The sequence below is a fragment of the Rana temporaria genome, chromosome 3 (assembly GCF_905171775.1).
Source record: "Rana temporaria chromosome 3, aRanTem1.1, whole genome shotgun sequence".
NCBI classification, from domain to species: Eukaryota; Metazoa; Chordata; class Amphibia; order Anura; family Ranidae; genus Rana; species Rana temporaria.
This window is the reverse complement of record NC_053491.1, coordinates 396,679,511-396,691,844: the sequence shown is the minus strand read 5'-3', so window position 1 is coordinate 396,691,844 and position 12,334 is coordinate 396,679,511.

The following is a 12,334-nucleotide window of genomic DNA, read 5'->3' as shown; positions in this document are numbered from 1 at the left end:
ATATAATATATCCCTCCCCTTTTTTTTTTTTTTTTTTTAGTAACTTCGGGGATTTTATTTCTAATAGGTTGTCATAATTTCTATATTTTATGATTCGATTATCTTATTGCTGAAAATGTCTTATTTACAATATTTTATTTGTCGCCAACTGACGACTGTGAGGTTTTGGACCTCGACTTACCTCTTGGTACGACACTTGTCGACCCAATGGGTAAGAACATAGTCCCTTTTAGGGACTATTCAAAAAAAAAATTGTTTGAATGGAGGAAGAAGAATCGTTCTCTTCCTTCATTCTGGGTCATGGAATGACCTTACGCTAGGTTATATTTTATCGTACTGTTTTTGCTTTTTGTTTTTTATCTTCTCTCTCTGTTTCTTCTCTTTTCCTCTCATTTTCTTATTTTCATCGGCCTGCCTGCCAATGAGAATTTTTCTGGGGTTCTGGATACGGTTCTTACTGAAATGCCTACTTATGAATACTTTCAAGTCTCATGGCTGGATCACGTAATGTTTCTAAACCCCTTAGTGTTGTAACTCACAACACTCAGGGGTTAAATTCTCCTATTAAGAGACGAAAGGCTCTTCAGGTTTATAAATCTTTACATGTCGATATAGTCTTCCTTCAGGAAACCCATTTTCCTAGACGGTACAACCCCTCTTTTTTGCATGCCTACTTTCCAGTATTTTATTTAGCTAAAGCTGAAAATAAGACTAAAGGTGTGGCCATTTTGTTCTCCAAGTTTTGTCATTTTAACTTGATCAAGGAATACGGAGACCCGGAAGGTAGGTTTATCTTGTTAAAAGGTACCCTAGATGGCAAACTATATACATTCATATCATATTATGCACCTAATAGAGGTCAGAAGAGGTTTTTTTCTCAGATGCTTGATATCCTCCGTCCATTTATGGAGGGTATCATTATCATGGGAGGGGACTCTAACTTAGCATTCGACGTTGGATTGGATAAATCTAAACCAAACGGCGACAAAGTCATCAGACCGACTAAGGCTAGTTTACAAGTAGCTCGTATTTTACATCAATCTAGGTTGACTGACATATGGAGGGAATTGAATCCTAAGGTTAAAGACTATACTCACTTTTCTAACCCCCATCGTTCGTATTCTCGTATAGATCATATATTGATTTCTAATCATCATGTCCCGGCGGCCATTGAATCTACTATAGTAGATGTTCCATGGTCGGACCACGCAATGGTTCTCCTGTCATTAAGGAAAGAGGATACGTCTCCTAAAGTGTCTTACTGGACACTTAATCGGTCGATTTAAAAAAATCCTGTCTTAGTGACGGAAATTGAACAATCTATACGGGAATATTTTGATTTTAATGACACAGATGATGTATCCCCCGAAACTCTGTGGGCTGCCCACAAGGTTTCTGTTAGGGGCAAAATAATACAAATTGCAGCTAAACTCAAAAAACAAAAGCTACTAGAACTGAATGAATTGGAAAAGACATATTTGGATTTATGCAAAAAACATAAATCGGACCCCTTAAACTTCCCTACTCAAACACTTGATGCTGCTAGATCCGCTTTAAACTTAGCACTTAGCACAGCGAAATCGGGGGAGGATATGAAATGGACCGGGGCTAAATTTTATACATTTAAAGATAAAATAGGTCCAATGCTGGCACATAAATTATCACCTAGATTTAAGTCAAGTACACTCCCTAAAATAAAAATGGAGGATGGGTCATTCACTCTAAATCCTAGGCGGATAATGGAGGTCTTCCATGACTTCTATTCCAATCTTTATGCTTATAATGATGATTCTACATCGGTAAAGATGGATGAATTTCTTGATGATTTGACTCTTCCCAGATTGACTGAAATGCATAGGGATATTCTGGAGAATCCCATATCAGCTGAGGAAATATTGTCAGTGATCAAAAACTTAAAATTAGATAAAGCCCCAGGACCGGATGGATTTTCAAGTTCATATTACAAGACTTATTCTAACATTTTGACACCTTACCTGGTAAGATTTTGTAACCATGTTACTGAGGGTAATCCTTTGGATAAACAACTCAATTTGGCCTATATATCAGTGATCCCTAAACCGGAGAAAGATCATAGTTGTGTAGAAAATTATAGGCCAATTTCTCTTATCAATAATGATCTCAAGATACTTACTAAGATAATGGCCAATAGGATCTCTTCTTTTATTGGTCAGTATATTGGTAAAGATCAAGTTGGTTTTATTACAGGAAGACAAGGCCCAGATCAGATTAGGAGAGCTGTTGATCTGATCTCTATACTGAACTCAGGATGGACTGGTGAAAGTAATCAAAAGGGTATGCTTCTTTCCATCGATCTTCAGAAAGCCTTTGATTCGGTATCTTGGCCGTTTATGTTCACGATAATGAGGCGTTGGGGATTTGGCACTAAATTTTTGGGTGTCATGTCTTCACTTTACTCTTCTCCTGAGGCCAAGATACGTTTACAGGGTATTTTTTCGGAGTCTATTGGAATCCATAGGGGCACGAGGCAGGGATGTCCTTTATCTCCCCTAATATTTGCGATTGTTATTGAATCCCTGGCCATAGCTATTCGTGATGACTCAAAGGTCAAGGGAGTTCACTGTGCCAAAAAAGAACATAAGTGTGCATTATTTGCGGACGACCTTTTGCTTTTTGTATCTGCCCCTGAAACCTCCCTCCCTGAAGTGTATTCTATTCTAGATGACTTCTCTGCGGTTTCGGGTCTCGCTGTGAATATAGTCAAATCTAGGGCTCTCAATATATCGCTTTCGGATTCCACAGTTTCCCTATTGAAAGGCAAATATGATTTCAAGTGGGACACTTCTTATATCAAATATCTAGGCGTTAACTTGACCCCAAATATTCAGAATTTATATCTGGCAAATTATCCCCCTATGTTTAGGAAACTTGAGAAGGATTTAAATGACTGGAGCACTCAAAATATTGGCTGGATTGGCAGAATTAATTCTGTCAAGATGACTCTTCTTCCTAAACTTTTGTATCTTTTTCGATCATTACCTATACCGATAATAAAGAGTCATTTGAAGTCTTTTCAAGGTAAGATTACCACATTTATTTGGAACAAAAAGGGTCCACGCCTTCCATCCCGTACTCTTTTTAATTTACCTGAACAAGGTGGTCTGGGGGTTCCAAATTTGTTATGGTATTATCAATCGGCGAGATTGGCGCAATTATCAGAAATTTATCTCGAACATGACCGACCTGATTGGATTGACATAGAAGAACAGGCATCCCCGTCTCTTACGATAGAGAATTTAATATGGAGTTCCACCAAAAATAGGCCTTCTATTCTATCGCCGACTTTATCTCAAGCTTTGGTTTTATGGGATTCACTTAAAAACAACCCTTCGATAATCTCTAAGGGCCGACCTTTATCGAATATATTCCAAGACCCATCTTTTATTTCTAAAATTAACATTGATTCCTTCAAATGGTGGCATGATTTGGGGTTGTACCGTATAGGACGCTTTGTTTCACGTTTGGGTCCCCTTCCCGAACAACATTTTATAGATAATCTTGATCTTCCTCTCTCAGAAAAAATGACATTTTCTCAAATACGTGACCATGCAAAAAGTTTATGGAATAGTGGTTTGATTTCTGGACTTTAAACGCCTTATGAAAGTAAATGCGACCAGGCTTTGGTCAGAAAAGGTAATATTTCAGTTATTTATAAATCGCTTGCTACGAATGACACAAAATTACCTCATATGCTGGCTTGGGAGAAAGAACTCCAGATTGGTTGGGATTTAACAGACTGGTATAATAATTATTGCAGGTCCATTAAAGGCTTCATGAGTATGTTTCTTATAGAAGCTAATATAAAAATGTATACTAGATGGTATCTAGTTCCTCTTAAATTGTTCTCAATGTATCCATCTTCTTCACCACTATGCTTTAGAAATTGCCAGGGATTAGGATCTATGATACATATATGGTGGGAATGCCCCAGGATACGGGGATACTGGAATAAGGTGTTTAATATTATCAGACGTGTCACGGGCTGTAGCTTACATCAGTCTTCTACTATAGCTTTACTTAATGGAATGTTACCTCAGATTTCCAAGGTTACCAGACAGCTCGTCCTATTCATTATGACGGGCCAGAATCACTATCGCGGCGGCATGGAAGAAACCGACTGTTTCCATCTTATACATGAAGAGAAAGGTTACATGGATTATGGAACAGGAAAAGAGGATCTGTTCAATGTTAGATAAATCTACTCTTTTTCATGAAATATGGGAACCTTGGTTGAAATACATGGGGATATCTTATAACCCTTGAATGTTATGATTATTCATGCGACTTCGAATTGAGACCGATCATTGGCAGGCTGGCTGGCTGCTTATTTCTCTTACTCTTCTTGTTTCCTTCTTTTAATCATATTTCTTCCTTTTCATTTTTCTTTTCTCTTATTTTTAAATATTTTCTTATTTATTTTTTTTTTGTGTTTTTTTTTTATCAATATATATGAGGATGTTGTCCTTAGTTTACTACATCCTTAATCTATTCTACTTTGAAAGGATATATTTTTATATACATGGTTGTAGTATTCCCTCTTTCCTATCGGGAATATAAGTTAGTTGAGGGTTTTGTAAACGTGTTTTCGGACACCAATATGATCCAAATTTGATTTAGAGACGTTGGTAGGATTGACTGGATGACTCTACTTCTTGGACACAGGTTGATCCCATTAGGGGTGTCTGAGGGGTGGGAATGTTCTAGACATCTACCATTTTAGTGGATTCGTAAGTTTAATTTGGAATATGCATTATATTCTGTTCTGTATTGGAGGGTAAGGGGGGTTTATGAACTCCTTAGTATGTGGGATCATTTTATATTTTTTTCCATGAATCGTTATCTTGGATCATTTTTTTTTTATTTTTTTTTTATTTATCCTTTTTAACATAATATCAAGCCTATGTGCTTGTTGAATGTTGAGACAGTGGATTATAGAAGGAGGATATATAATATGAAATATGCTTTGTCGACTTTATATATGTGTCAATGTTATATATACCTCTATTTTAATATGATTGTATCTACTTTTATTGAAAATAAACTAAATTTGAATGAAAAAAAAAAGAAATGCTATGGACACAGTCATGTCTTAAAAGTAAAACAAAAGACACACCATCATATAGCATTCTATTGTGAATTCAGTTTATTTGCAGGTACAGCCAGAAAGAGAGGCTCCAGTGGATGAACAAAGCGAGAGAAGCCCGTGCAGTAGAAGAAGTAATATATACATCGTCTATAGACATCACAATAACTGTTAATGTTATTTGTGGAGATTTATATACATAAAGGATACGATAAAGAACACCATTATTACGATTGTCAAACATCACACTTCCCATGTGGAATACAAGACACAATATAATGTTAGTGGGCTCATTCAGACAAAGGGCAGTCGAGGTTGCGCATACAGCAGTAGTAAGACACACAGCAGTAGTAGGACACACAGCCTATTGGCTCAGCCGCTGAGCACAGAGAAAGTCCAAAGACGTTGAGTAACTTGTATCAGGTTCTCATGAGTAAGGCAAATCTAGGCTAGGGATTACTACAAACCCCCTGAGATTTAAGATGCTTGGAGCAGTGCATGTCAATGTAAATTGTACCCAAACGTTTAGACAAAACAGAGACAGCCATTTTGAGAGTGAAACCAATAATAAAAAAATACTTCAAAGAGGACCGGAAAATCTCCAACATCCAAAGAATAAAAATAAATAAATGATTCAGTAGACCCCTGTGCTGGTAACAGCCATGCTGTAATCATCTGCCGCATGCTAGTTCATTGAACCAACATAGTAACCTTTATAGAGCTTATCAAGTGCTTCCCGAGTCAGGCCATGGAGGTTTCCATCAGTCCTCTCAGGAAGATGATTTTATATCTTTTAAATGTCACACATTTATTGAAAAATTCGAACGTTTTTACCTCCCTCCAATGCATAGGCAGCGGACAGGGGTGTACACATGCCAGAGCTGCAAAGCTTTGCATTGTGGCGCAGCAAAAATTCCCCCCACCTGTTGTGCTCAGTGGGTGAACCACCAGCTGAACATGACCCATTAATCTGAGCACATAACGGGTGCAGTGGTGAAGGTTTTTAGCCAACATAATGCCTCCTCACCCTCTGAAGAGCATCCTCAGCCAATGGCTCCTTAGAGTGTCCAATGGTTTTTACTTCCTAGCAACAAGGCGGGTCATGGGGATTGCTCATTGGGAATTTTTCAGCTAGCCTTTTGAAGGGGCCCAAATGGCTTACAGGTATGACAACATAATTATTGAACATTTTACAAAGCTGCACAGGTTTTTAATATCTACTGCATAGGCTTTTTTCTGTAAAAGGTGAATTTGGCATTGGTTTCAGTCCACAGAATGGTTATCTGTGCTTTGCGGAGACAAAGGACGCTCTGTAGGTAGGGAAATTGAGTCCTCAATCCTCAACCAAAGTACAAGTTCTGTGATTTTTTTTTCTGGAAGAAATGCTCATCTACACTGTTATCCTACATCATACATTGAACTTGGCAGTAATTTTCAAAGCTTGTACGTTGGAGCACCAAACCAAATTGGTCACGTGCATGTATTTGTAAACTGATTCTAAAGATACATAGCGGTGGTAGGAGAGAATGTGTGAGTTCAGTGGGATTCCACCATAATGTATCCCATTTGGTCCCAAAATTCTAAGCTGAAGAGATATAAAATAAGAGAGAACCAGAACCTTAATCATTACATTTCATATAGATTATATTTATAACTCTAATATAAACACAATAAAGTTTGTGGTGACTATTGTCTAGTGTTCTTGGTATTTTATTCAGGGTGTTAAGATGTGAAGAATCATGTGCGGATAGTGTGAATAATAATCAAACTCTACCTTCATGACGAATGCCTGAGTAATACAAGTGCAATAGAAGATGTAAACCTTATCTAACTGGTTTACCAAAAAAAATTCAAAACATTTATATTACAATTGTTTTAGGCCTCATTCACATGGCCGTCTAGGGCCATACACCACCAAGATCAGCGTATATCTTGGGTGGATAAGGTCAGGTGTTTGTGATTAGCTGCGAACCCTCCGCCTGTATAAATCAACAGGCTCAGCATCTGTTCCCATGTAATTGCACATAGAGCGAATACCTGCGTTTAGGGACAGATGAGCTGCCCTGGATGCAAACTTTCTGTATACAGGGCTGCTCATTTGTCCCTAACCCATAGGCGTGTGCATGGGGTGCTATGGATGTGCCTGGGCACACCCTGTGCAGCAGTGTCATTCAGTGGATCATACAATGTGCAACCATGAGTAATCCTTCCTATTTTAATAGCAGCGCTAGATCTGCTATGTCGCCTCCCTTGCCGGCCAGGGGAGGGGGTGCCTGTGAGCTGGGGGCGGGTGCACTGTACCGTGCCGATCCAATTGTCCAAGCCCAGTACAGTGAGCTGTACAAACAGGACGGAGGAAGCTGATTCTACTCCGCCTCCCTTACTATCCCTGCTATGTCTGCCCTGCCAAGACTCTACCCCCTGACTTGCACACACTGCTGTGAAGGCAGCAGATTTAAATATACAGCAGGTCTAGATCCTGGCTGCCTGAGCCTCGGGAGGACCAACCTGGGGCCATGATTGTGAGTAGCCCACATACTGAACACCCCTCTTCTCTCTCTCACCCCCTCTCCATCTCCTACTTGCCCATCTCCCTCTTCCTCCTATTCCTATCTCTCTCCTCCCCCTCCTTCCCTCTTCTATCTCCTACCCCTCTTTATTTCTAAAGGGAGTTTTTGTCATATTTCTTGTTCTCAGTCAAAATAAAAGAAATGCCCTCTGTCAGTAGACTTTTCATGTTTTGTCAGTAAAAAAAACTGTGGGGATTGGCAACTCTGTCAGGAAGGAGCTGAGTGGGAGCCTAATGGCCACACAAGGCAATTAACCCCTATGCCCCTGTTCACACCGGTGTGATTTGTTGGTTCCAAATTGCATGACAAGTCACACCCCAATGCCGGGGCAATGGAACCGTTCAAATTGCAGTGACTCGGAAAAAGTTTCCTGTACTACTTTTTGCCGATTTCATTGCGACCTGCATAGACTACTGTTGTAAGAAGCAGCGAACCGCAATGAAATCGGCATTGCAAATTCACTGATGTGCAGCTTTAAAATCATGCTTGAGTAGTGTGACTTCAAAGCCACACCGGTATGAATGGGGGGCTCGATCATCGGTCACCTTTACTGTACTATGTAAGCATCGGGTGCTACCTACAGCTCTGGGAAATCGCACACAACTTTTGCTGCAGCAAGCTGGATATGCCACACTTATTTCTTCGGCATAAGGGACCAATTCATGATCTTGGACAGTGATCTCGCCCACTGGTTTCATAAAATGCCCCTGCCATGTGCATTTGATTATGGCTCTGTGTGCTGGTGGGGACATGGGAAATATCTCCCTCTAACTGGTTCTGCCATAAGATGTAAAATATATTACAACATTATTTTATTTTTTTTATAATTAAAAAATGTTCGTTTACATTTATTTACGGATGTGTGTGTGTATATGTGTGTGTGTATGTATGTATGTATGTGTGTGTGTATATATATATATATATATATATATATATATATACACACACACACATACGTGTGTTTGAGTTTTGGGGTGCACTTCCTAATGAAATAGGCTGCACACACCTATGCCCTAACCCAGTGTTTCTCAATTCCAGTCCTCAGGCCCCCCCAACAGGTCAGGTTTTCAGGATTTCCCTCAGATGAAAAGGCTGTGGTGATTACTAAGGCAGTGAAACTGATCAAATCACCTGTGCAAAATAATGGAAATCCTGAAAACCTGACCTGTTGGGGGGGCCTGAGGACTGGAATTGAGAAACACTGCCCTAACCCAATGTTTCTTAACTCCAGTCCTCAAGGCGCCCCAGCAGGTCATGTTTTCAGGCTGTCCATTTATTTGCACAGGTGATTTGATTTGTTTCACTGCCTTAGTAATTATCACAGCTGTTTCATCTAAGGGAAATCCTGAAAACCTGACCTGTTGGAGCGCCTTAAGGACTGGAGTTGAGAAACACTGCTCTAACCTCATGTAGGCATTCCTTGTGGGATTACATGCCGCAGCAGTGTCAGCCTGTCATTGATATTTGCAGGCTGATGGCCCATACACACAATCCGAAAATCGGACGACAGATCGTACGATCGCTTCGAACGCGGTATTTTTCATCCGATATTCAGGGTCATAGATAATTGCCAACACCTGGCCACACTTACTGCAGAAATCCGATGGTATATGGCTGTGGATGAACGAGTAAAAGAGGCTTAAGTTTTAGAAGCTTAATGTAGCTGAAGAAAAATTAGATAACAGTCCGGTCCAAAGAAAGGTATTTTCCTTAATGACTTGGCATCTGAAATGAAACCAATGCTCATGCAGTAACACGCATTTATGACGAACATGGGTGCATGCGTTTATACTTGCACAGCATTTTTACAGGTAGGGGATGCAGGTTTGTATGTGCAGTACTGCGCTTTTCCCCATGCTTTGTGTGTAAAGGAGGAGACATTTTGAATGATTGCATGATTCTATAGTACAGCCGTAGTAATAAACATTACAACGTAGATCATGAACAGTATTAACGGACTTAATATGTGGTACTTTGTAATAGACGCCCACATTTCAGTATTTGCATGACACTGCAGACCGGTGATGGTGGTGGAATTTAGTGCATTGATGTGAAAACGACTTCACTGGGCTTTTAATAAGGGATCAGCATAGACTAGGTCTGATTTCAGGACCTGCAGCAATCTCCGACCACACAATTCCAAGTGCTCTTGTATATAAATACAGCTGAGTATTGCAATATTTTCTACCTCTGATGGATGAAATCCAGGAAGCAATCTGAGCAGAAAAAATGCCTTGTCTTCACCTTTTGCTAGTTAATATACCCATAGTGATATGAGTTTTCCTTCATTTAGTGCTTGTTCATCCAGATGCATGCATGTTGGCACATTTCAGTTCATTTTAGCATGCATATTGTAAATTTTTAACTGCATTTTGTGAATTAATCCGTTAACGTATCGGAATACAGCAGATAGGACTTATTTTCAATGCAACTTAATGCAGCATATTTAAGCAGGCCCTTCTGAAAGCAAATGTTTTTTTCTGTTGTTGAACTGTCATGGAAAACACCTAGAAACTCATCTAAAGTATAAAGGCAATGCTTTTCTTTTTCTAGTTTTTATAGAGTGGAGAGGAATTAGAAGATCTGTCATGTTTTTATTGATGACTATGTCACCGCTAGGGACAGCCACTCTCTTAATTTGTCTTGTTTATTATTACCAAAAGCGAAAGAAATATTTTTTTTTTGGAATGTCAGCAAGACACAGAAATAGAGTGGAAATCTTCTAATGAAACACTAGTTCTGATGACAATCAGATTCCCTTACTTCAGAGGGGTTTCCTCTCACTTCCTGTTTTAGCTAGGGGACAGGAAGTGATGGGAGAATTTCCCAGTGGGACACAGAAGGCAAACCCCTTCCACCTTAAGCTAAGTTCACATTGGCATTAACCACTTAAGACCCGCACCAAAATGCAGCTAATGGACCTTGCCCCTTTTTGCGATTCGACACTGCGTCGCTTTAACTGACAATTGCGCGGTCGTGCAACGTGGCTCCCAAACAAAATTGGCGTCCTTTTTTTCCCACAAATAGAGCTTTCTTTTGGTGGTATTTGATCACCTCTGCGGTTTTTATTTTTTGCGCTATAAACAAAAATAGAGCGACAATTTTGAAAAAAATTCAATATTTTTTGCTATAATAAATATCCCCCAAAAATATATAAAAAAAATAATAATTTTCCTCAGTTTAGGCCGATACGTATTCTTCTACCTATTTTTGGCAAAGAATATCGCAATAAGCGCTTATCGGTTGGTTTGCGCAAAATGTATAGTGTTTACAAAATAGGGGATAGTTTTATTGCATTTTTATAATTTTTTTTTTTTACTACTAATGGCGACGATCAGCGTTTTTTTTCGTGACTGACATTATGGCGGACACTTCGGACAATTTTGACACATTTTTGGGACCATTGTCATTTTCACAGTAAAAAATGCATTTAAAATGCATTGTTTATTGTGAAAATGACAATTGCAGTTTGGGAGTTAACCACTAGGGGGCGCTGATGTGTTTATGTGTTCCCTGAAGTGTGTTTACAACTGTAGGGGGGTGTGGCTGTAGGTGTGACATCATCGATTGTGTCCCCCTATAAAAGGGATGACACGATCGATGCAGCCGCCACAGTGAAGAACGGGGAAGCCGTGTTTACACACGGCTCTCCCCGTTCTTCAGCTCCGGGGACCGATTGCGGGACTCCAGCGGCGATCGGGTCCGCTGGTCCCGGAGCTTTGGACCGCGACCCACGGCTGGGTACTAGTACAGGACGTACCTGTACGTACATGTGCCCAGCCGTGCCATTCTGCCGGCGTATATGTGCAGGAGGCGGTCCTTAAGTGGTTAAAAGCAGGCTATAAGGGCATTAAAAAAAAAAAAACTCAAACGCCTATGCAAATGATACAATGGACAGCAAATAGTGCTGTTCACACTATCAAAACATGAAACGTCAGTGTTGCTTCAAAATTGAAGCCTCATGTCAAGTCAGGAGGTGTTTGAAGCCTTTCAATGCCTCCCATTCAAGTCTATGGTAACGCTTTGCAAATACCCTGGCAGGCCTTAACGTTCATTAAACGCTTCACAACTGCACATAGGGCATTTGGGTGCGTTTTTAAGAATTGTAAAACGCCAGTCTAACACCCATACTAAAGCTCATTGACACAAGTCTAACACCCATACTAAAGCCCATACTAACGCTATAGGAGGTTTTGTTAAGCATTCGAAAATTAGTCAAGCGTGGACAAGCCCTTACACCATTAAAAATATCACCTGAAGTGGGTCTATGAATATCAAGACTGTTCTTTACTGAACAATTAAGATACAATTTTTTTGCCTTTAGTTCTACTTTATTTAAAGTTGAACTCCAGACAAACTGCACAGTTGCATGTGGCAACGGATTTTTAATTTTTTGATCTAAGCTTCTCTACCAGACAGCAGAGCCAGATCCTCAATCTCTGCTGCAGCAGGACTAAGGCCTCGTACACACGACCGAGTTTCTCGGCAAAAACCATCAAGAAACTTGCTAGGAGATATTTTTTTGCTGAGGAAACCGGTCGTGTGTACATTTTCGTCGAGGAAACTGTCGAGAAACTCGACAAGCCAAAAAGAGAGCAAGTTCTCTATTTCCTCGACGGGAATGGAGAAAATTGGCTTGTCG